The sequence below is a fragment of the Callorhinus ursinus genome, unplaced genomic scaffold (assembly GCF_003265705.2).
Source record: "Callorhinus ursinus isolate GAN/ISIS: 27379988/994484 unplaced genomic scaffold, GSC_fseal_2.0 scaffold67, whole genome shotgun sequence".
In the NCBI taxonomy this organism is placed as follows: domain Eukaryota; kingdom Metazoa; phylum Chordata; class Mammalia; order Carnivora; family Otariidae; genus Callorhinus; species Callorhinus ursinus.
In genome coordinates this window covers 273642-295673 of record NW_027397129.1, presented here as the reverse complement: position 1 = coordinate 295673, position 22032 = coordinate 273642, and the positions used below count along the sequence as shown (strand labels likewise).

Here is a 22032-nt window from a genome sequence, read left to right as displayed (position 1 = left end):
TTGATGAACATGGAGGCAAAAATTCTCAATAAAATACCAGCAAACCAAATCCAACAATACATTTAAAAAAATCATTCACTACAATCAAGTAGGATTTATTCCTGGTTTGCAAGGGTGGTTCAATATTCACAAATCAATCAACATGACACACCACATGAATAAAAGAAATGATAAGAACGATATGATCATTTCAATAGATGCAGAAAAAGTTATATGACAAGGTACAACATCCAATCATAATAAAAGCCCTCAACAAAACAGGTTCAGGGGGAACCTACCTCAACATAATACAGGCCATATATGAAAAACCCACAGCTAATATCCCCAGTGGGGGAAAAAAAAAAAACCTGAGAGCTTTTTCTCCATAGTCAGGAACAAGACAGGGATGTCCACTCTCACCACTGTTATTTAACATGGTACTGAAAGTCCTGGTCACAGCAATCAGACAACAAAAAGAAATAAAAGGCATCCAAATTGGCAAGGACAAAGTAAAACTTGCACTATTTGCAGATGAAATGATACTCTATATAGAACACCTGAAAGACTACACCAAAAAATTGCTAGAAATGATACACCAATTCAGCAAAGTTGCAGGATACAAAATCCATGCACAGAAATCTGTTTAATTTTTTTACAACAGTAATGAAGCAGCAGAAAGAGAAAGTAAGGAAATCAATCCCATTTTCAATTTCATCAAAAACGGTAGTTTACCTAAGAATAACCCTAACCAAAGGGGTGAACACCCTGTACTCTGAAAACTATAAAACACTGATGAAAAAAACTGAAGATGACACACATAAATGAAAAAGCATCCCATGCTCAAGGATTGGAAGAACAAATATTGTTAAAATGTCTATACTACCCAAAGTAATCTACACATTTAATGCAATTCATATCAAAATACCCCAGCATTTTTCACGAAGCTAGAACAAACAATTCTAAAATTTGTATGGAACCATAAAAGACCCTAAATAGCCAAAACAACCTTCAAAAAGAAAAGCAAGGCTGGAAACATCACAGTTCTAGTCTTCAAGTTATATTACATGGGTGTAGTCATCAAAACAATATATTACTGGCACAAAAATAGACACAGAGATCAATGGAACAGAATAGAAAACTCATAAATGATCCCACAACTATATGGCCAATTAATCGTTGACAAAGCAGAAACGAATATCCAATGCAAAAAATTTTCTTCAACAAATGGTGTTGGGAAAACTGATGACAACTTGCAAAAGAATGAAACTGGATGACTTTCTTACACCATACACAAAAATGAGTTCAAAATGGATGAGACCTAAATGTGAGACATTTATCCATTAGAATCCTAGATGTGGAGGCAGGCAGGAACCTCTTTGACCTGGGCCATAGCAACTTCTTTCTATATATGTCTCCTGAGGCAAGGGAGACAGAAGCAAAATAAACTATTGGGACTACATCAAAATAAAAAGCTTCTGGACAATGAGGGAAACAATCAACTAAACTGAAAGGCAACCTTTAGAATGGGAGAAGATATTTGCAAATGACATATCTGGTAAAGGGTTAGTATCCAAAATATATAAAGAACTTATAAAACTCAACACCCAGAAAATGAATAATCCAATCAAAAATGGGCAAAGGACATGAATAGACATTTTTACAGAGGAGACATACAGATGGCCAACAGACACATGAAAAGATGCTCAACTTCCCTCATCATCAGGAAACTTCTTTGTAGACATGTCTCTTGAGGCAAGGGAAACAAAAGCAAAAATAAAGTATTGGGACTACCTCAAAATAAAAAGCTTTTCACGGTGAAGGAAAAATCAATGAAACAAAAAGGCAACCTACAGAATAGGAGAAGATGTTTGCAAATGACATATCTGATAATGAGTTAGTGTCCAAACTATAAGAGGAACTTATCTAACTCAACACCAAAGAACAAATAATCCAGTTTAAAAATGAACAGAAGATATGAACAGACACTTTTCCAAAGAAGACATACAGATGGCCAACAGACACATGAAAATATGCTCAGCATCACTGACCATCAGGTAAATACAAATCAAAACTACAATGAGATATCACATCACAAATTTTAGAATGGCTACAATCAACCGCACAAGTCGCTACAGGTGTTGATGAGGATGTGGAGAAAGTGGAATCCTCCTGTACTGTTGATGGAAGTGCAAACGGGTGCAGCCACTCTGGAAAACAGTATGGAGGTTCCTCAAAAAGTTAAAAATAGAACTACCCTAGGTACTTGGGTGGCTCAGTTGGTTAAGCATCTGCCTTCGGCTCAGGTTGTGATCCTGGGGTCCTGGGATTGAGTCCCACATCAGGTTCCCTGCTCATCGGGGAGCCTGCTTCTCTCTCTGCCCCTCTCCCCATTTGTTTTCTCTCTCTCGAAAATAAAAAATAAATAAAAATACTTTAAAAAATAGAACTACCTTAAGATCCAGCAATTGTAGTACTAGGTATTTACCCAAAGAATACAAAAATGCTAATTCAAAGAGATACATGCATCCGATGTTTATAGCAGCATTATCTAAAAAGTCAAATTATGAAACAGCCCAGTGACCATCGACTGATGAATTGTTAATAAATGGATAAAGAAGACGTGATGTGTGTGTGTGTGTGTGTGTGTGTGTGTGTAAAATGGAATATTAATCATAGAAAGAATGAAGTCTTACCATTTGCAATGAGATATACGGAGCTAGAGAGTACTATGATAAACTGAAATAAATCACTCAGAGAAGGAAAAATACCATATGATTTCACACATATGTGAAATTTAAGAAACAAAGCCAAGGTGCATAGGGATAAAAAAAAGAGAGAGACAAACCAAAAAACAGATTCTTAACCAGAGACCAAACTGATGGTTGTAAGAAGGAAGGTTGATGGGGGTATTGGTTAAATAGGTGATGGGGATTAAGAAGTGCACTTGTGATGAGCTTTGAGTGTTGTATGGGAGTGTTGAATCAGTATATTGTACAGCTGAAACTAATATTATACTGTATGTTAACTAACCAGAATTTAAATAAAAACTTAAAAAATTAACAGTATGATACACAAGGAGGATATGTTGTGTATATTGAGGGTAATAAGAATGTCATCGGGGAAATAGTACCAATTTTACATTCTTTAAACAGGAAAAAAACCTTTTAGCCAAACCTACATGCTTCAAAACCTCCTTCAACAGAGGCTACTCTTTCTGATCAATGTGAGCTGCCATAATCCTTGTTCTTTACTATTTCCCCACCACAGTTCTCTAATCTTTAAAATTTATTACCTTTTGAAGTTTTAGCCATATTTTAAAACCACTTTTCTATTTCATATTATATTCATCTATCAGACTGTCTAGGGTATACTTCCATCATTTTCACTGACATTAGCATCTCATAGTCCGCAGATCAACCTATTATTCTCTCAACCTATGCTGTCACCGATTTCAACATGTTTAACAGTGACACCTTGTTTTCTCAACTTCCATGATCTCATCTATTTTAATCAGTCACCCAATGATGCCACTCTATAATTTCTCTCTCATAATTGAATATTGCTCCCAGTCAAAACTATAAATATTTAAATGCCCCCTCTCATTACAAATTTCTGTCACAACTTTTCCATTCTCAAGAGTAAATCAAATTGGTTTCCATCCTCACAGTTAATTGACTCCTCTCACTTTTCAATTACTTCAATTCACTATCAAATGATTGTGATGACTTGGGATGACTGAAACTAGCTTTCACTTCTAGTTATGCTGCTAATGGGTAGAAAGTCCCTTAAAATAACTTACTTGTAAAAAGAAAAAAAATAATATATGACTTTGGCCAAAATTTTCATAAACCTTTTTTGTTTCATTAGGAAGTAAATTTAGAGTTTCTCCAACACTTCTTGATCTTTCATTTTTGCCTAATATTCCAGATACCAAATCCTTGTCCACATTTGCATTTTCCTAAAGTTTCTATGCTAAGATGGAGCCAGGTACCAATATTGCTGTTATAAAATGGACTTTTGCAGCCAAGTATAGTACTTTCAAAATGTCAGCATGTCTTCATTTCTGGAAATGGACATTAGTCTAGAAAAATGTCTCACTGGAAGAACTCTTAATTTGTTGCAAAGTGTAATATCATGAGTTATTGCTCATTTTAATTAATATATCACTAGACATATTGTTGAGAGGTGATTCCCAAAGCCCTCTATGTGAGTATCATAATAAAGCTTATTCTTGGTCTGACCAAGCTCAACTCCCATTTATGGCTCTTCCATTCAGTTGAGGACTCACATGGCCTGTTTTAAAACATAGGTGTTTTTATAATTATCTTCTGGGATTCACACTACAAAATGATTCATATCTGCTTATAGATTCAGTCATCCCTAAATCTCTCTAGTCTGAGTGCTGATATCTGGGAAGCATATTATGACTAAATGATAATTTTTGTGATTCACATCTTTACATGTCTTATATGTTTTATAGCCCATTTAAAGATTTATTTGCACTTTAGGTGCCAGGGCCCAAAGTGAAACTATTATATTTATTACTTTTTAATGCATAATACTGTCTCATTCATATCTGGCCTTATGGGTGAAATTTCTAACAACTTAAGATAACCTACTCAAGTACAAAGCCTTGTATTTATTTAAAAATCTTTTAGTAAGGACTGCAAAAAGATGGTGGAGGAGTAGGGGACCCTATTCCAACCAGTCCCCAGAATGGAGCTGGATATCTACCAGACCACTCTGAACACCCATGAAATCAGCCTGAGATATAAGAAGATAGATCTGGATCTCTACAAACAGAATATTGCAGGCTGTTGGTTTCGAGGTATGAAGTGGGGAGCCGTGATTCCGTGGGCAGATATCGGAGGATAAACAGAAGGGGGGAGGAGCCTGGCCATTGGGATCCTAGACTGCCAGTGAGCAATAGCCTCCTGTGCTGTGGATGGGGCACAGACTCACAAAGTAGTAGCAACGGGGAAAGGACTTTAGGGCAGTCCCCGGATGGACACTGGAGCATCAGTGTGGTGTGTGCAAACTGGGAGCAGCTGGCGGTTTTAGAAGCAAAAAGGGCAAAGATGAGCCCCAACCTGGAGGCGAGGACCGGGAGCCCTGCTGAGGGGCACACAACCCAGGACGCTGCAGTTTATAGCAGGACAGACAGAAACGGAGAGAGTGTGGTCTGGAGAGCTCACGGAAGAACAGATTGTGACCTCTCTGCTCTGAGGCAGAGGGTTGGAAATGGTCTCTTCTGTTCTGACTTTCCAAAGAGACTCGGAAAGCCACCAGGGAAAGCCACCAGAGAACAAAAGCCCCCAGAACTGGTTTTCACTGAGCCCATGCTCCACCACAGGGGGTAAGGCAACTCTACCCAAACAGCATGGCAGGCCCCTCCCTCAGAAGACAGACTGGGAAAACAAGAGGCCAGCAACCCTAAGGTCCCTAGAAAACAGGTGCATCTTGCTTGGGTTGTGGTCAATAATTTGGATTCTATACATTTCCTCAACCACCCATCAACAGAATGACTAGGAGGAAGAACACCCAAAATAAGAAAGACTCAGAGATTATGACTTATGCCACAAATTTACAAATGGATTCAGATACAACCAAGATGTCGGAGATGGAATTCAGGCTAGCAGTTGTGAAGACAATAGCTAGAATGGAAAAATCAATTAATGGCAACATAGAGTCTCTAAGGGCAGAAATGAAAGCTGAACTGGCAGAACTTAAAAATAATATCAATGAGATCCAATCTAATCTAGATAATCTAACAGCTAGGATAAGTGAGGCAGAAGAACGAATTAGTGACCTGGAAGACCATTTAATAGATAAAAAGGGAAAAGAGGAGGCCAGGGAAAAACAACTCAGATTCAATGAAAATAGAATCAGAGAACTAAGTGACACCAGGAAATGTTCCAATGTCAGAATTATTGGAATCCCTGAGGGGGTGGAGAGAGAGAGAGAGGACTAGAAGATATATTTGAGCAAATCATAGCTGAGAACTTCCCTAATTTGGGGAATGAAACAAACATTCATGTCCTAGAGGCAGAGAGGACCCCTCCCAAGATCAAGGAAAACAGGCCATCACTCCGGCATGTAATAGTAAAACTTGCAAATCTTAGAAACAAGGAAACCATCTTAAGGGCAGTTAGGGGGAAGAGATTCCTTACGTACAGAGGGAGGAAGATCAGAATAACGTCAGACCTATCCACAGAGACCTGGCAAGAGAGAAAGGGCTGGCAAGACATATTCAGGGTACTAAACGAGAAGAACATGCAGCCAAGAATAATTTATCTGGTAAGGCTGTCATTTAGAATGGATGGTGAGATGCATATCTGGCAAGGCTGTCATTTAGAATGGATGGAAAGATGCAGAGCTTCCAAGACCGACAGAAACTGAAAGAATATGTGACCACTAAACCGTCTCTGCAAGAAATATTAAGAGGGGTTTTATAAAAGGAGAAAGACCCCAAGAGTGATATACAACAGAAATTTACAGGGACAATCTATAAAAACAATGTCTTCACAGGCAACAGGATGACAATAAATTCATGTCTTTCAAAAATCACTCTCAATGTGAACAGCATAAATGCCCCCATAAAATGGCACAGGGTTGCAGATAGGATAAAAAGACAGGACCTATCCATATGCTGTCTACAAGAGACTCATTTTGAACCTAAAGATACATCCAGACTGAAAGTGAAGGGATGGAGATCCATATTCCATGCCAGCAGACCTCAAAAGAAAGTTGGGATAGCAATTCTTATATCAGAGAAATTAGATTTTAAACTAAAGACTGTACTTAGAGACACAGAAGGACACTATATCATTCTTAAAGGGTCTATCCAACAAGAAGACCTAACAATTGTAAATATCTACGCCCCCAACATGGGAGCAGCCATCTACATAAGCCAACTGTTAACCAAAATACAATCATATTGATAACAATACGTTAATTGTAGAAGACCTTAATACTCCACATTCAGCAATAGACAGATCATCTAAGCAGAAAATCAACAAAGAAACAAGAGCTTTGTATGACACACTGAACCAGATGGACCTCATAGATATATACAGAACATTCCAGCCTAAAACAAGAGAATACTCATTCTTCTCTAGCACACGTGGAACTTTTTCCAGAATAGACCACATACTGGGTGACAAATCAGGTCTCAACCAATACCAAAAGATTGAGATTATTCCCTGCATATTCTCAGACCATAATGCTTTAAAACTGGAACTCAATCACAAGAAAATTTTGGAAGAAATTCAAACACTTGGAAGCTAAAGACTACTCTGCTCAAGAATGTTTGGGTCAACCAGGAAATCAAAGAAGAACTTAAACAATTCATGGAAACCAATAAGAATAAAAACACATCAGTCCAAAACCTATAGCATACTGCAAAGGTGGTCCTAAGGGGGAAATACACAGCCATCCAACCCCCACTCAAAAAAATAGAAAAATCCCGAATATACCAACTAACACTACACCTTAAAGAACTAGAGAAAAAGCAACAAACGATGCCCAAGCCACACATTAGAAGAGAAATAATTAAGATTAGAGCATAGATCAATGAATTAGAAACCAGTAAAACAGTAGATCAGATCAATGAAACTAGAAGCTGGTTCTTTGAAAAAATTAATAAGATCGATAAACCACCCCCCAGACTTATCCAAAAGAAAAGAGAAAGGACCCAAATTAATAAAATTATGAATGAAAGGGGAGAGATCACGACTAACACCAAGGAAATAGAAACAATTATTAGAAATTTTTATCAACAACTACATGCCAATAACTGAGCAATCTGGATGAAATGGAAGCCTTCCTGGAAACCTATTAACCGCCAAGACTGAAACAGGAAGAAATTGACAACCTGAATAGGCCAATAACCAGTAATGAGATTGAAGCAGTGATCCAAAACCTGCCAAAAAACAAGAGTCCAGGGCTTGATGGATTCCTGGGGAATTCTACCACACATTCAAAGAAGAAATAATACCTATTCTCCAGAAGCTGTTTAAAAAAATAGAAACAGAAGGAAAGTTTCCAGACTCATTCTATGAGGCCAGCATTACCTTAATCCCCAAACCAGGCAAAGACCCCATCAAAAAGGAGAATTTCAGACCTGTATCCCTGATGAATATGGATTCCAAAATCCTCAACAAAATCTTAGCTATTAGGATCCAACAAACATTTAAAGGATCATTCACCACGACCAACTGGGATTTATCTCTGGGATGGAAACATGGTTCAACATTCACAAATCAATCAATGTGATAGAACATATTAATAAGAGGAGAGATAAGAACCATATGGTCCTCCCAATTGATGCAGAAAAAAACATTTGACAAAATACAGCATCCTTTCCTGATTAAAACTTTTCAGAGTATAGGGATAGAAGGAACACTCCTCAAGTTCATAAACTCCATCTATGAAAAGCCCACAGTGAATATCATCCTCAATGGGGAAAAGCTGAGAGCCTTTCCCTTAAGATCAGGAACACAACAAGGATGCCCATTCTTGCCACTATTGTTCAACATAGCACTAGAAGTCCTAGCAACAGCAATCAGATAACAAAAAGAAATAAAATGTATTCAAATTGGCAAAGAAGAAGTCAAACTCTCTTTTCACAGATGACATGGTTTTTCTTTTTAATTTTTTTACTGTTATGTTAATCACCATACATCATTAGTTTTTAATGTAGTGTTCCATGATTCATTGTTTGTGCATAACACCCAGTGCTCCACGCAGAATGTGCCCTCCTTAATACCCATCACCAGGGTAACCCATCCCCCCAACCCCCTCCCCTCTAGAAACCTCAGTTTGTTTTTCAGAGTCCATCGTCTCTCATGGTTCGTCTCCCCCTCCGACGTACTCCCCTTCATTCTTCCCCTCCTGCTATCTTCTTCTTTTTTTTTTTGTAACATATATTGCATTATTTGTTTCAGAAGTACTGATCTGTGATTCAACAGTCTTGCACAATTCACAACGATATCCTCCCCAATGTCTGTCACCCAGCCACTCCATCCCTCCTACCCCCCACCACTCCAGCAACAATCAGTTTGTTTCCCGAGGTTAAAAATTCCTCATATCAGTGAGGTCATATGATACATGTCTTTCTCTGATTGACTTATTTCACTCAGCATAACACCCTCCAGTTCCATCCATGTCACTGCAAATGGCAAGATCTCATTCCTTTTTATGGCTGCATAATATTCCATTGTGTATATATACCACTTCTTCTTTATCCATTCATCTGTTGATGGACATCTTGGCTCTTTCCACAGTTTGGCTATTGTGGACATTGCTGCTATAAACATTGGGGTGCACGTACCCCTTCGGATCCCTACATTTGTATCTTTGGGGTAAATACCCAGTAGTGCAAATGCAGGATCCTATGGTAGCTCTATTTTCAACTGTTTGAGGAACCTCCATACTATTTTCCAGAGTAGTTGCACCAACTTGCATTCCCACCAACAGTGTAGGAGGGTTCCCCTTTCTCCACATCCCCGCCAACATCTGTCGTTTCCTGACTTGTTAATTCCAGCCATTCTGACTGGTGTGAGGTGGTATCTCATTGAGGTTTTGATTTGGATTTCCCTGATGCCGAGCGATGTTGAGCACATTTTCATGTGTCTGTTGGCCATTTGGATGTCTTCTTTGGAAAAATGTCTGTGCAAGTCTTCTGCCCATTTCTTGATTGGATTATTGGTTCTTTGGGTGTTGAGTTTGATAAGTTCTTTATAGATTTTGGATACTAGCCCTTTACTGCTATGTCATTTGCAAATATCTTCTCCCATTCTGTCGGTTGCCTTTGGTTTTGTTGAATGTTTCTTTTGCTGTGCAAAAGCTTTTTATCTTGGTGAAATCCCAATAGTTCCTTTTTGCCCTTGCTTCCCTTGCCTTTGGCAATGTTTCTAGGAAGAAGTTGCTGCGGCTGAGGTCGAAGAGGTTGCTACCTGTGTTCTCCTTTAGGATTTTGATGGACTCCTGTCTCACGTTTAGGTCTTTCAACAAATTGGAGTCTATTTTTGTGTGTGGTATAAGGAAATGGTCCAGTTTCTTTCTTCTGCATGTGGCTGTCCAATCAATTCCATTGATCTATGTGTCTGTTTTTGTGCCAGTACCATACTGTCTTGATGATGACCACTTTGTAATGTAGCTGGAAGTCTGGAATTGTGATGCCGCCAGCTTTGCTTTTCTTTTTCAATATTCCTCTGGCTATTCAGGGTCTCTTCTGGTTCCATACAAATTTTAGGATTCTTTGTTCCATTTCTTTGAAAAAAGTGGATGATATTTTGATGGGGATTGCATTGAATGTGTAGATTGCTCTAGGTAGCATTGATATCTTCACAATGTTTGTTCTTCCAATCCATGAGCATGGAACGTTTCTCCATTTCTTTGTGTCTTCTTCAATTTCTTTCATGAGTATTTTATGGTTTTCTGAGTATAGATCCTTTGCCTCTTTCGTTAAATTTATTCCTAGGTATCTTATGGTTTTGGGTGCAATTGTGAATGGGATCGACTCCTTGATTTGTCTCTCTTCTGTCTTGTTGTTGGTGTATAGGAATGCCACTGTTTTCTGTGCATTGATTTTATATCCTGCTACTTTACTGTTTTCCTGTATGAGTTCTAGCAGTTTTGGGGTGTAGTCTTTTGGGTTTTCCACATACAGTATCATATCATCTGCAAAGAGGGAGAGTTTGACTTCCTCCTTGCCGATTTGGATGCCTTTGATTTCTTTTTGTTGTCTGATTGCTGTGGCTAGGACTTCTAATACTATGTTGAATAACAGTGGTGATAATGGACATCCCTGCTGTGTTCCTGACCTTAGGTGAAAAGCTCTCAGCTTTTCCCCATTGAGAATGATATTCGCTGAAGGTTTTTCATAGATGGCTTTTATGATATTGAGGTATGTACCCTCTATCCCTATACTCTGAGAGTTTTGATCAAGAAAGGATGCTGTACTTTGTCAAATGTTTTTTCTGCATCTATTGAGAGGATCATATGACTCTTGTTCTTTCTTTTGTTAATGTATTTTATCACGTTGATTGATTTGCGGATGTTGAACCAACCTTGCAGCCCAGGGATAAATCCCACTTGATCATGGTGAATAATCCTTTTAATGTACTGTTGGATTGTATTGGCTAGTATTTTGGTGAGAATTTTTGCATCCATGTTCATCAAGGATATTGATCTGTAATTCTCCTTTTTGATGGGGTCTTTGGTTTTTGGATCAAGGTAATGGTGGCCTCATAAAATGAGTTTGGAAGTTTTCCTTCCATTTCTATTTTTTGGAACAGTTTCAGGAGAATAGGTATTAGTTCTTCTTTAAATGTTTGATAGAATTCCCCTGGGAAGCCATCTGGCCCTGGGCTTTTGTTTGTTGGGAGATATTTGATGACTGCTTCCATTTCCTTAGTGGTTATAGGTCTGTTCAGGTTTTCTATTTCTTCCTGGTTCAGTTTTGGTAGTTGATACATCTCTAGGAATGCACCCACTTTTTCCAGGTTATCTAATTTTCTGCCATAGAGTTGCTCATAATATGTTCTTATAATTGTTTGTATTTCTTTGGTGTTGGTTGTTATCTCTCCTCTTTCATTCATGATTTTGTTGATTTGGGTCATTTCTCTTTTCTTTTTGATAAGTCTGGCCAGGGGTTTATCCATCTTGTTAATTCTTTCAAAGAACCAGCTCCTAGTTTCGTTGATCTGTTCTACTGTTCTTTTGGTTTCTAGTTCATTGATTTCTGCTCTGATCTTTATTATTTCTCTTCTTCTGCTGGATTTAGGCTTTATTTGCTGTTTTTTCTCTAGCTCCTTTAGGTGTAGGGTTAGGTTGTGTATTTGAGACCTTTCTTGTTTCTTGAGAAAGGCTTGTATTGCTATATACTTTCCTCTCAGGACCGCCTTGGCTGTATCCCAAAGATTTTGAACAGTTGTGTTTTCATTTTCATTGGTTTCCATGAATTTTTTTATTTCTTCTTTAATTTCCTGGTTGACCCATTCATTCTTCAGTAGGATGCTCTTTAGCCTCCATGTATTTGAGTTCTTTCCGACTTTCCTCTTGTGATTGAGTTCTAGTTTCAAACACTGTGGTCTGAAAATATGCAAGGAATAATCCCAATCTTTTGGTATCAGTTGAGACCTGATTTGTGACCTAGGATGTGATCAATTCTGGAGAATGTTCCATGGGCACTAGAGAAGAATATGTATTCCGTTGTTTTGGGATGGAATGTTCTGAATATGTCTGTGAAGTCCATTTGGTCCAGTGTGTCATTTAAAGTCTTTATTTCCTTGTTGATCTTTTGCTTAGATGATCTGTCCATTTCAGTCAGGGGGGTGTTAAATTCCCCCACTATTATTGTATTGTTGTCAATGTGTTTCTTTGCTTTTGTTATTAATTGCCTTATAAAAGTGGCTGCTCCCATGTTAGGTGCATAGATATTTACAATTGTTAGATCTTCTTGTTGGATAGACCCTTTAATAAGATATAGTGTCCTTGTTCATCTCTTATTACAGTCTTTGCCTTAAAATCTAATTTGTCTGTTATAAGAATTGCCACCCCAGCTTTCTTTTGGTGTCCATTAGCATGGTAAATGGTTTTCCACCCCCTCACTTTCAATCTGGGGGTGTCTTTGGGTCTAAAATGAGTCTTGCAGACAGCATATGGATGGGTCTTGTTTTTTAATCCAATCTGATAGCCTGTAGATCACACAATATTTTATGTAGAAAACCCAAAAGACTCCACCCCCAAATTTCTAGAATTCATACAGCAATTCAGTTATGTGGCAGGATACAAAATCAATGCACCGAAATCAGTTGCTTTCTTATACACTAACAATGCAAGTGTAGAAAGAGAAATTAGAGAAACCTTTCCATTTACAATAGTACCAAAAACCATGATACCTCGGATTAAACCTAACCAAAGAAGTAAAGGATCTATACTCGAGGAACTACAAAACACTCATGAAAGAAACTGAAGAGCACAAGAAAAGATGGAAAAACATTCCATTCTCATGGATTGGAAGAATAAACATTGTTAAAATATCTATGTTACCCAGATCAATCTATAACTTCAATGCCATCCCGATCAAAATTCCAATGACATTTTTCAAAGTGCTGGAAGAAACAATCCTGAAATTTGTATGGAATCAGAAAAGACCCTGAATCACCAAGGAAATATTGAAAAAGAAAAACAAAGCTGGGGGCATCACGTTGCCCGATTTCAAGCTATATTACAAAGCTCTGATCACCAAGACAGCATGGTACTGGCATAAAAACAGAGATATAGTTATTAAACACTTTGCCCAAGTTTTGGGTAACTCAGGATTATCATTATAAATATTCAGTATTATATTTTACTATAGCACACAGTCATATTCTGTATCTATTTTTTCATTGTACTCTTTCACTCTGAGCTGTTAAAACTCACTGCTCTCATGTAGTTTGTCGCCAACATTTCTCTGTATATTCTAAATTGGTTACTACATTACTTCTAATCTAGCAGGAAAATAGATAATACAGCTTACTTAAATTGTGGTTTATTTTTTTAAGTAGGCATGAAATGATATCTTGTCTGGAATTTGTTTTAAAATGCTCCAGCAACAAAAGTATGCCAACATAAAAAAGTAAATGAAACATTGGTAAAATGTCAAAAACTGTTGAGCCTCAGTGATGAATACATAGGATTATATTATTCTGTTTTGTGTATCTTTGTAAACTTCTTTAATAAGAAAGTTTTTAAAGAAAAATCCTAGCTAATAAGTATTAAGGAATAATGAAATTAGATAATCACTATTTTTGTAATCATAATGTAATGACTAATTTGGGCAAGAATTGTACTAATGATTCTTTATGCATGGTAAAACCATTGGGTGAAAGGGTATCAGGGAACAAGATATTCACGTGGTCTCAAATTGTCAACTCACAATTTTCTTGTTAATTTCTAAGGGAAAGGTAACTTTAGAGGGAAGAAAGGTACATTTTGAGGCAGCCATCATCTATGTGATTAATTAAATTCCACATCACCAATAATGGGTCAAATTGTAATTATGTGCTTTTTGATGTTGTGCAAATACATATCACCTTCGTAGTAATCTTATCAAAAACATTTAATCTGAATTTAATAATGAGGAAGAAATAAGACAAATCCAGTTTGTGCTATTGGTACAAAATAACTGGCTTAAATTCTTCAAAATGTTAATGTTTTGATTGGATATTAAATCAGTTAAAAGCCATAACTGATAGATTATTATTAGAATAATTAGGGACATTTGACTATGATTAATATGGTAGACAATATTTTTGTACACATTTAAATTTCTGGGTGTAGTAATAATTTTGTGGTTACGTAGGAGAAAGTTCACATTAAGGGATGCATAATGCTGAAGTACTTGGGGCTAAAGTGTCATAACATCAACAACGTACTCTGAAAGTGTTCTAAAAGTGTGTGTGTGTGTGTGTGTGTGTGTGTGTGTGTGTCTACTTAGAGAAAGAAAGCAAATGTAGCAAAATGTTAGCAATTTGTGAATCTTGGTGAGAGGTATTATATGGCTACTCATTCTATTATTTCAATTTCCACGTAAGTTTGGATTTTTTCAAATTAAAATGTTGGGGAAATGTATAAAAAGAAGAAATAGTCAAATAAGTAGGTTTGTGGTAGGAGGAATGAGTAAAATGGGTGAAGGAGAGCAGGAAATATAGGTTTCCATTTATGGAATGAATAAGTCACAGGTATAAAAGGCACAGCATAGGGAATATAGTCAATGATATTGTAATAGTAGTGTATGGTGACAGATGATACCTATACTGTGGTGAGCATAGCATAACATATAGAGAAGTTGAATCACTATATTGTACACCTGAAATTAATATAACAATGTAACATTGTGTGTCAATGATACTCAAATTTAAAAAATTAAAAATAAATAAAATAAAATGAAAGCACTCAAATTATTCTTTCTAAAATATGAAAATACCTTTATGAAGGAAACAATTACCCATGAATTATATGATTTTTAAAATTGGATTTTTAATCAATGTCTTAATATACACTTAATTAAAATTAAATAGGATGCATATTTAATCTACATGTGCTTGAAAAACAATTTTATCGTTATAAAATTAATAAATAAGTAGGTTTATGAGAGCACAGTATAGCCTTTGAAGAGTAAAGTGTATGGGGGCCATTTTCTAGTTACTTATAATCTTATCCTATATATTTGAAATTGCTGAAAATAAGTGGGGAATTACTATATTTAAAAATCATGACAAATTTTATTTAAATTTTGGTAACAAAAATATTTAATTTCCTTTAACATTCTTCCTAAAATTAACAAGTCTGCTTTGCTATCTGATATCCATATTATACTTTTATAATTTTGATTGAAATGTTGTGTTTAAGTGAACCACAGAAATTCATCACCTAATGCTGCTCTTCAGTTTTGCAGACTAGAAAGAGAAATCTAGAAAGAAAATTGATTTGCTTAAAGTCACCCAGATCTCCTTAGTCTCAGCTTTTCCCTTAAAAACAAAGCCCATTAACATTTTAATATTATTTACACATTGAATCCAGGTCAACTTTTGCTTTAAGGGGAACAATTTATTATCAAAAATCAACTCATTTCAAATCTATCAAAAATAAAAGATGTTAAATCTAATCTAAGAAGTAATTTCTTAACTCTGTATCATGTATTAATCATATTATCTGTGTAATTAAGAAATGTACTATAATGTTTCTTCATTAGTTTTTAAGTAAGAAATAAATGGTTTGGCCTTAAGAATAGGTACAGAATTACTCCATACATTTGTGTCAGTAGGACATGTGAATTCATATGACATCTGAGGAAATTAACTTTAATTTCATTTGTAAAGGGGGTCAAACAAAACAAAAATGGCAATGGCATTGGATATATTTCAGAATGTTGTTCCTTTAAGATTATAAATAGTTACAGAATCATGTGAGCATTAAGAAAAGGTGAAATCTATTGAATTTTTATTAGAAGTAATAAAACAATTGAGAAATTGGAGCCTAATACATATTTGGAATGAAATGTAATTTCCTATTGAGAATCCAAAGAAATAATAAAAAATAAAAGAATTGGACATCCACATGTAGAAGAATGAAACTGGACCACTTTCTTACACCATACACAAAGATAAACTCAAAATGGATGTGAGACAGGAATCCATCAAAATCCTAGAGGAGAACACAGGCAGCAACCTCTTCTACCTCAGCCACAGCAACTTCTTGCTAGACTCGTCTCCAAAGGCAAGGGACACAAAAACAAAAATGAACTATTGGGACTTCAACAAGATAAAAACCTTCTGCACAGTGAAGGAAACAGTTGACAAAACCAAAAAACCTACAGAATGAGAGAAAATACTTACAAATGTCTTATCAGATAAAGAGCTAGTATCCAAGATCTATAAAGAACTTATCAAACTCAACACCCAAAAAACAAATAATCCTGGCAGCAGGATTCTCATGGCTGCACATTGGGTAACATCCCCCCAGATTCCTGGCAGCCACCAAATGTATACTTGGAGACCAGCATGGGGATCATTGTGCTGAAGTTATACTGGAAACATGCTCCAAAGACCTGTAAGAATTTTACTGAGCTGGCATGTTGAGGTTACTACAATGGCACCAAATTCCACAGGATCATCAAAGACTTCATAATCCAGGGAGGTGACCCAACAGGGACAGGTCGAGGTAGTGCATTTATCTATGACAAACAGTTTGAAGATGAATTTCACAGGGGCTTGATGGCAAGCACACCATTTCTGGCTGAGAGTGCCAAGGTATAGGAATGGTGAATCGAGAAGGAATGGTGGAAACAAACTCCCAGGACAGCCCTGTGGATGATGTGAAGATCATTAAGGCATACCCTTCTGGGTAGGCTTGCTGCGGTCTTGAGCACACCCAGATTTTCTGAGATGACCCCAGTGAACCAGTTTCCAGATGACCTAGAATGACACATACTTAAACTTCATTTTGGCCTGGCAAATCACAGAGCTAAGGAGACCTGGGATGTTGGGTGAGTTAGAGATGGAAGTATATTTTAAGAGGACCCTTCTTTTCTCTTCTTCCAGTGCCTAGGTTGACAGAGAATTTGCAGAAAAGCTCATAAATGATCATTCACGGGGAACAACTCATTGCATATGAGCATACTGCTCCTCCTTGCGTGTGTCTGTTCTGATACACTTGGAAAAAAAATAAAGCAGACTCTGCCATTTTGTAGTGTCTAACAAAACTTATTCTTGCAGAGATTTATATTCTGGCCTACACTGCAGTCTTCAGTGGCTGACAGTCACAGAATTCAAGACCAAGTATTGTTTATCAGCCTTCTTAACTCTGTGCACACCTTATTTCAGTCTGTTACATTTGTTCTTCCAAGGAATGTACGCATCTCCCTATATATTTTCCCTCTCAAAACCAGAAATCAACACTGCTCTTTCTGACACTTAGTCATCCCACACAAAGCCACATTGAATTTTTGCCAAATGAAAAAATGCATCCAACAATCAATTTCTAAGAAGGTGTCAAGTGGGGAATGATAATGTGTAATAATCAAGAAAGGAATTTATTAAAAGGAAAAAGAAATATTGACCATTTTTCCCCAGGAAGGAGTAGAAATCTGTAGTAAGCATAAGGACAGACTATGAATTCTCCTTAAAAAGCAGTATTGTCATAAAAGAAAGGCACCACTTTTTTTTTTAACCTAAGACTAAAGAAACTAAGAGATTTTACATGTTAAGTTTTTTAAGTCTTTCTGATTTTTTTTACAAGGGGTGGTAAAAGAAAGGAAATTAACACCTATGTAGTACATAGAACTTCCCAAATAAAATGCCACTGATATTTGAAAAAAAATAACTCAGTCAAGAAATGGGCAGAAGGCATGAACAGACATTTCTCCAAAGAAGACATACAAATGGCCAACAGACAGATGAAAAAAATGCACAACATCACTCAGCATCAGGGAAGTACAAATCAAAACCACAATGAGATACCACCCCACTCCAGTCAGAATGGCTAAAATTAACAAATCAGGGAACAACAAATGTTGGCGAGAATGTGGAGAAAGGGGAACACTCTTACATTGTTGGTGGGAATGCAAGCTGGTGCAGCCACTCTGGAAAACAGTATGGAGGTTCCTCAAGAAATTAAAAATATAGCTATCCTATGACCCAGTAACTGCACTATTAGGTATTTACCCAAAGACACAAACGTGATCTGAAGGGGCACCTGCACCCAAGTTTATAACAACAATGTCCACAATAGCCAAACTATGGAAAGAGCCCAGATGTCCATCAGTAGATGAATGGATAAAGAAGAGGACATCAAAAAGGATGAAATCTTACCATTTACATCGACATGAGGGAACTGGAGGGTATTATGCTAAGTGAAATAAGTCAATCAGAGAAACACAATTATCATATGGTTTCACTCATATGTAGAATTTAAGAAACAAAAGAGAGGATCAAAGGGGAGGGAGGGAAAAATAAGACAAAATCAGAGAGAGACAAACAATAAGAGACTCTTAACTATAGGAAACAAACTGAAGGTTGCTGGAGGGCAGGTGGATGGGGGGATGGGATAACTGGGTGATGGGCATTAAGGAGGGCATGTGATGTGATGAGCACTGGGTGTTATATGCAATAGATGAATAACTGAACTCTACATCTGAAACTAATGATACACTATGTTAATTGAATTTGAATAAAATAAATTTTAAATATAAATAAATAAATAAATAAATAAATAAATAAATAAATAAATAAAAGCTGTGGAAGAACACATTAGAGAAAACATACTGAAAGTAAAAATTAAGATGCAGAAGGTACAGAATTTGTTAATAAATCCTAAAGTGCAGTCAGAATCAGATAACATTAAGATGTCCCCCATTTGACACTGATAATCTTTCATTGATTTGATTTCAAGGGGATTAAGAGTACACTTATCTTGATGAACACTGAGTAAATATGGAACTGTTGAATCACTGTATTGTACACCTAAAACTAACACTGTATATTAACTATATTGGAATTCAAATAAAATAAATAATTTAAAAAAGTAAATATTGCTTTTTTCTGCCATTTAGTAGTATAGAAATATTTTTCCAACAGTGTTAAAAGAGAATGAAAATTGGCCTAAATTATTTCTCTATCTTACTTCATTTATGCATTAAATTCCAATTTAATAAATATTCTGAAATAAGATTTCAACATTTCAGATATTTCACACAGACAGAAATTATTGAATCCTCAGAGAGCTGAAGTTATTTTAAGATAAAAGGTATGGATGATTTTCATTCTGAATAGTTGAAACAAGGACTAAGAAGGGGCCAGATTCTTACAGAGTAAAGACATTTTCAAAGCTCCTTTTGTTGAAGATTAGTAAAATATATTATTTCCTTAAATGAGAACTGTGGAGTTTGATTCTTCCCACATTTGAAGAGTGTTTATGATCAAGTCCACAGGGCTATGGAGATAAAAATGTGATTTACCCTAAAATGTAATGACTAGCATATGCAACAGTACTACTGTTTTAGGCAGCTCTACTTTTTTTTTATTATGTTATGTTAATCACCATACATTACATCATTAGTTTTTGATGTAGTGTTCCATTATTCATTGTTTGTGCATAACACCAGTTCTCCATGCAGAACGACTGGCAGCTCTACTTTGATAAAATTTTACACCTATCAAAATAAGGAAAAAAGAAGCACACTCTCCATGATGTATTTTATTAGTTTTTTTAAGATTTATTTATTTATTTATTTATTTATTTATTTATTTATTTATGAAAGAGAGTGAGCGAAAGAACACGAATGGATGGAGGGGTAGAGGGAGAGGGAGAAGCAGATTCTCCACTGAGCAGGGAACCCAACTGGGGACTGGATCCCAGGACCCCAGGATCATGACTTGAGCCAAAGGCAGAAACTTAACCGACTGAGCCACTCAGGCACCCCTCCATGATGCATTTTAGTTTCAAACTGATAAACCCAATAGAACAAAAGAATTGTCATAAAGCATTTTGATAACCTTTCTTCATAAAAAAATTACACATTTGCAAAATAGAGAGCTGATTTTTGAGTCTGTGTAATAATTTATTTCTGATTGAAGGTGGAAGTATTTAGATGTGTTCATTTTTGATATTCAGAAATGAACAGCTAAGCTAAAGAATAAAGACAGGCAAACAGAACCCATTTTTTAAAAGTGAGTATGTCTAAATTAGATCTCAAATTCTCAATATTTCATGATTCAAGTGTAAAGCCTTTGTAGAAATGTACAGAAGTTCCAAATTGTATAGAAAATATAACCAGAAAATATTTATTTCAAAATATCCATGCATTGATTTATATATATATATGTATATATATATCATAATACAATAAACTTAAACTAAGAATACTTGCTGACAAGTGTAGGCATTCAGTAAATGATACTCACTCTTATTCTGATTATTCATATTTATTATAAAAACTTTATATTTTAATTGTTCTCAAGTTTTCTGTAAATGTAATTTTGTCTCTAGTGGATATTCATAGACTCAAATGCATTGAAAATCATTGCAATAAATAAGATGGTTCTGGAAGGCTTGGGTGAAATCAAATAACAAATTAAGAGAATTATTTGTTTGCTTTTAACTTGTTTTGGAATCATTATCAACACAGCCCTAATGTATTAAGTGTTAGAAAATGTGGTAGGAGATATACTAATCTGATATGGTTGGAAAATACTTGATATAGTGCCTCAGCTTGTATCTCCATGGAAATTCTGAAATAATCACTGGGACTAAAACCACTATTAACAACTAGCTTAGCTGCAGCACATGTTCAAAGGAAATAAATATGATTTTTTAGTAGATCTTTCAAGATGCTGAAAAGTTTTGATTTAGTGGTTATTTCTGAGCTGCAAATTATGTAGACCTACTATACAGCTGAAGGATGGTAAAGTACTTGCTACAAAACAGAGAGAAATGCAAGTTAGCAAGCACATAACCAAATTGGCTTGTATTTATTACAGGGAATAACATTTCATTGTTAATGAAAACATTCGGAGCTGCCTATTGTCAAATCCACTGATTCCAATATTTGTTTTACTTTCAAAACTGTTTTTTAAGCATATGTTGACATTGTAGACAGTCTCCATGTTTGGAGGAGGGGATTAAATGAAAAGTGTTAATATACAGATCTATACATCTCTTTCTGAACATTGTACAGAGTTTGTACTTTCCTACTTATTGAGTCTAGCACTATGCTAGGCATAGTATGTGTTTTACTTCATTAAATCCTCATAGAAACCTTGTGAGATAGGTATGATGCCTATATTAAAAATGAAAGACTGGGTTCTGAGCCTCGGAGTTTGAGTATAGGAAAATCACAGAGGTAGTTATTTGTAGAGCTGAGACTAGAAAACAGGTGTACCCAAGGTGTCTGGTAAATAGTGGATCTAACATCTAAATAACAAATAAACCAGATTTGTTCTTGTTTTTTGTTTTTGTTTGTTTGTTTGTTTGAAGTAAGCTCCATACCCAGCATGGAGCCCAAAGCAGGGCTTGAACTCATGGCCTTGATCAAGACCTGAGCTGAGATCAAGAGTTGGTTGCTTAACCAACTGAGCCACCCAGGTGCTCCCCGCTCCCGATTTGTTGCTTTTGATGACCTCACGCTGACCAGAGAGCTATCAAGTTATGGCAGATATTCAGACACTGTCAGGAGCAGGAATTTCCAAGTACTAACTTGTTAATGGTATGACCGATCTTAAAACCCTAAGCTCTGTACTAGTTATCTTAGACAGTAATGGATCTAAATTTAATTAAGAAAAATGAGAGGTTGGGGGCACCTGGGTGGCTCAGTTGGTTAAACATCTGCCTTTGGCTCAGGTAATGATCACAGGTCCTGGGATCGAGCCCCGCATCAGGCTCCCTGCTAAGCAGGTAGCTTGCTTCTCTCGCTACTCCTCCCCTTGCTCATGCTTTCTCTCTCTCTCTCTCTCTCATTCACACACACACACACACACACACACACACACACACACACACACACAC

General features: G+C 36.3%; 1 pseudogene; it reads left to right on the top strand.

The window, feature by feature from the left end:
* Nucleotides 1–17116, top strand: part of LOC112821689 (peptidyl-prolyl cis-trans isomerase-like 1 pseudogene) — a 198402-nt pseudogene extending 181286 nt beyond the window's left edge.
* The last annotated feature ends 4916 nt before the right edge of the window (nucleotides 17117–22032 follow it).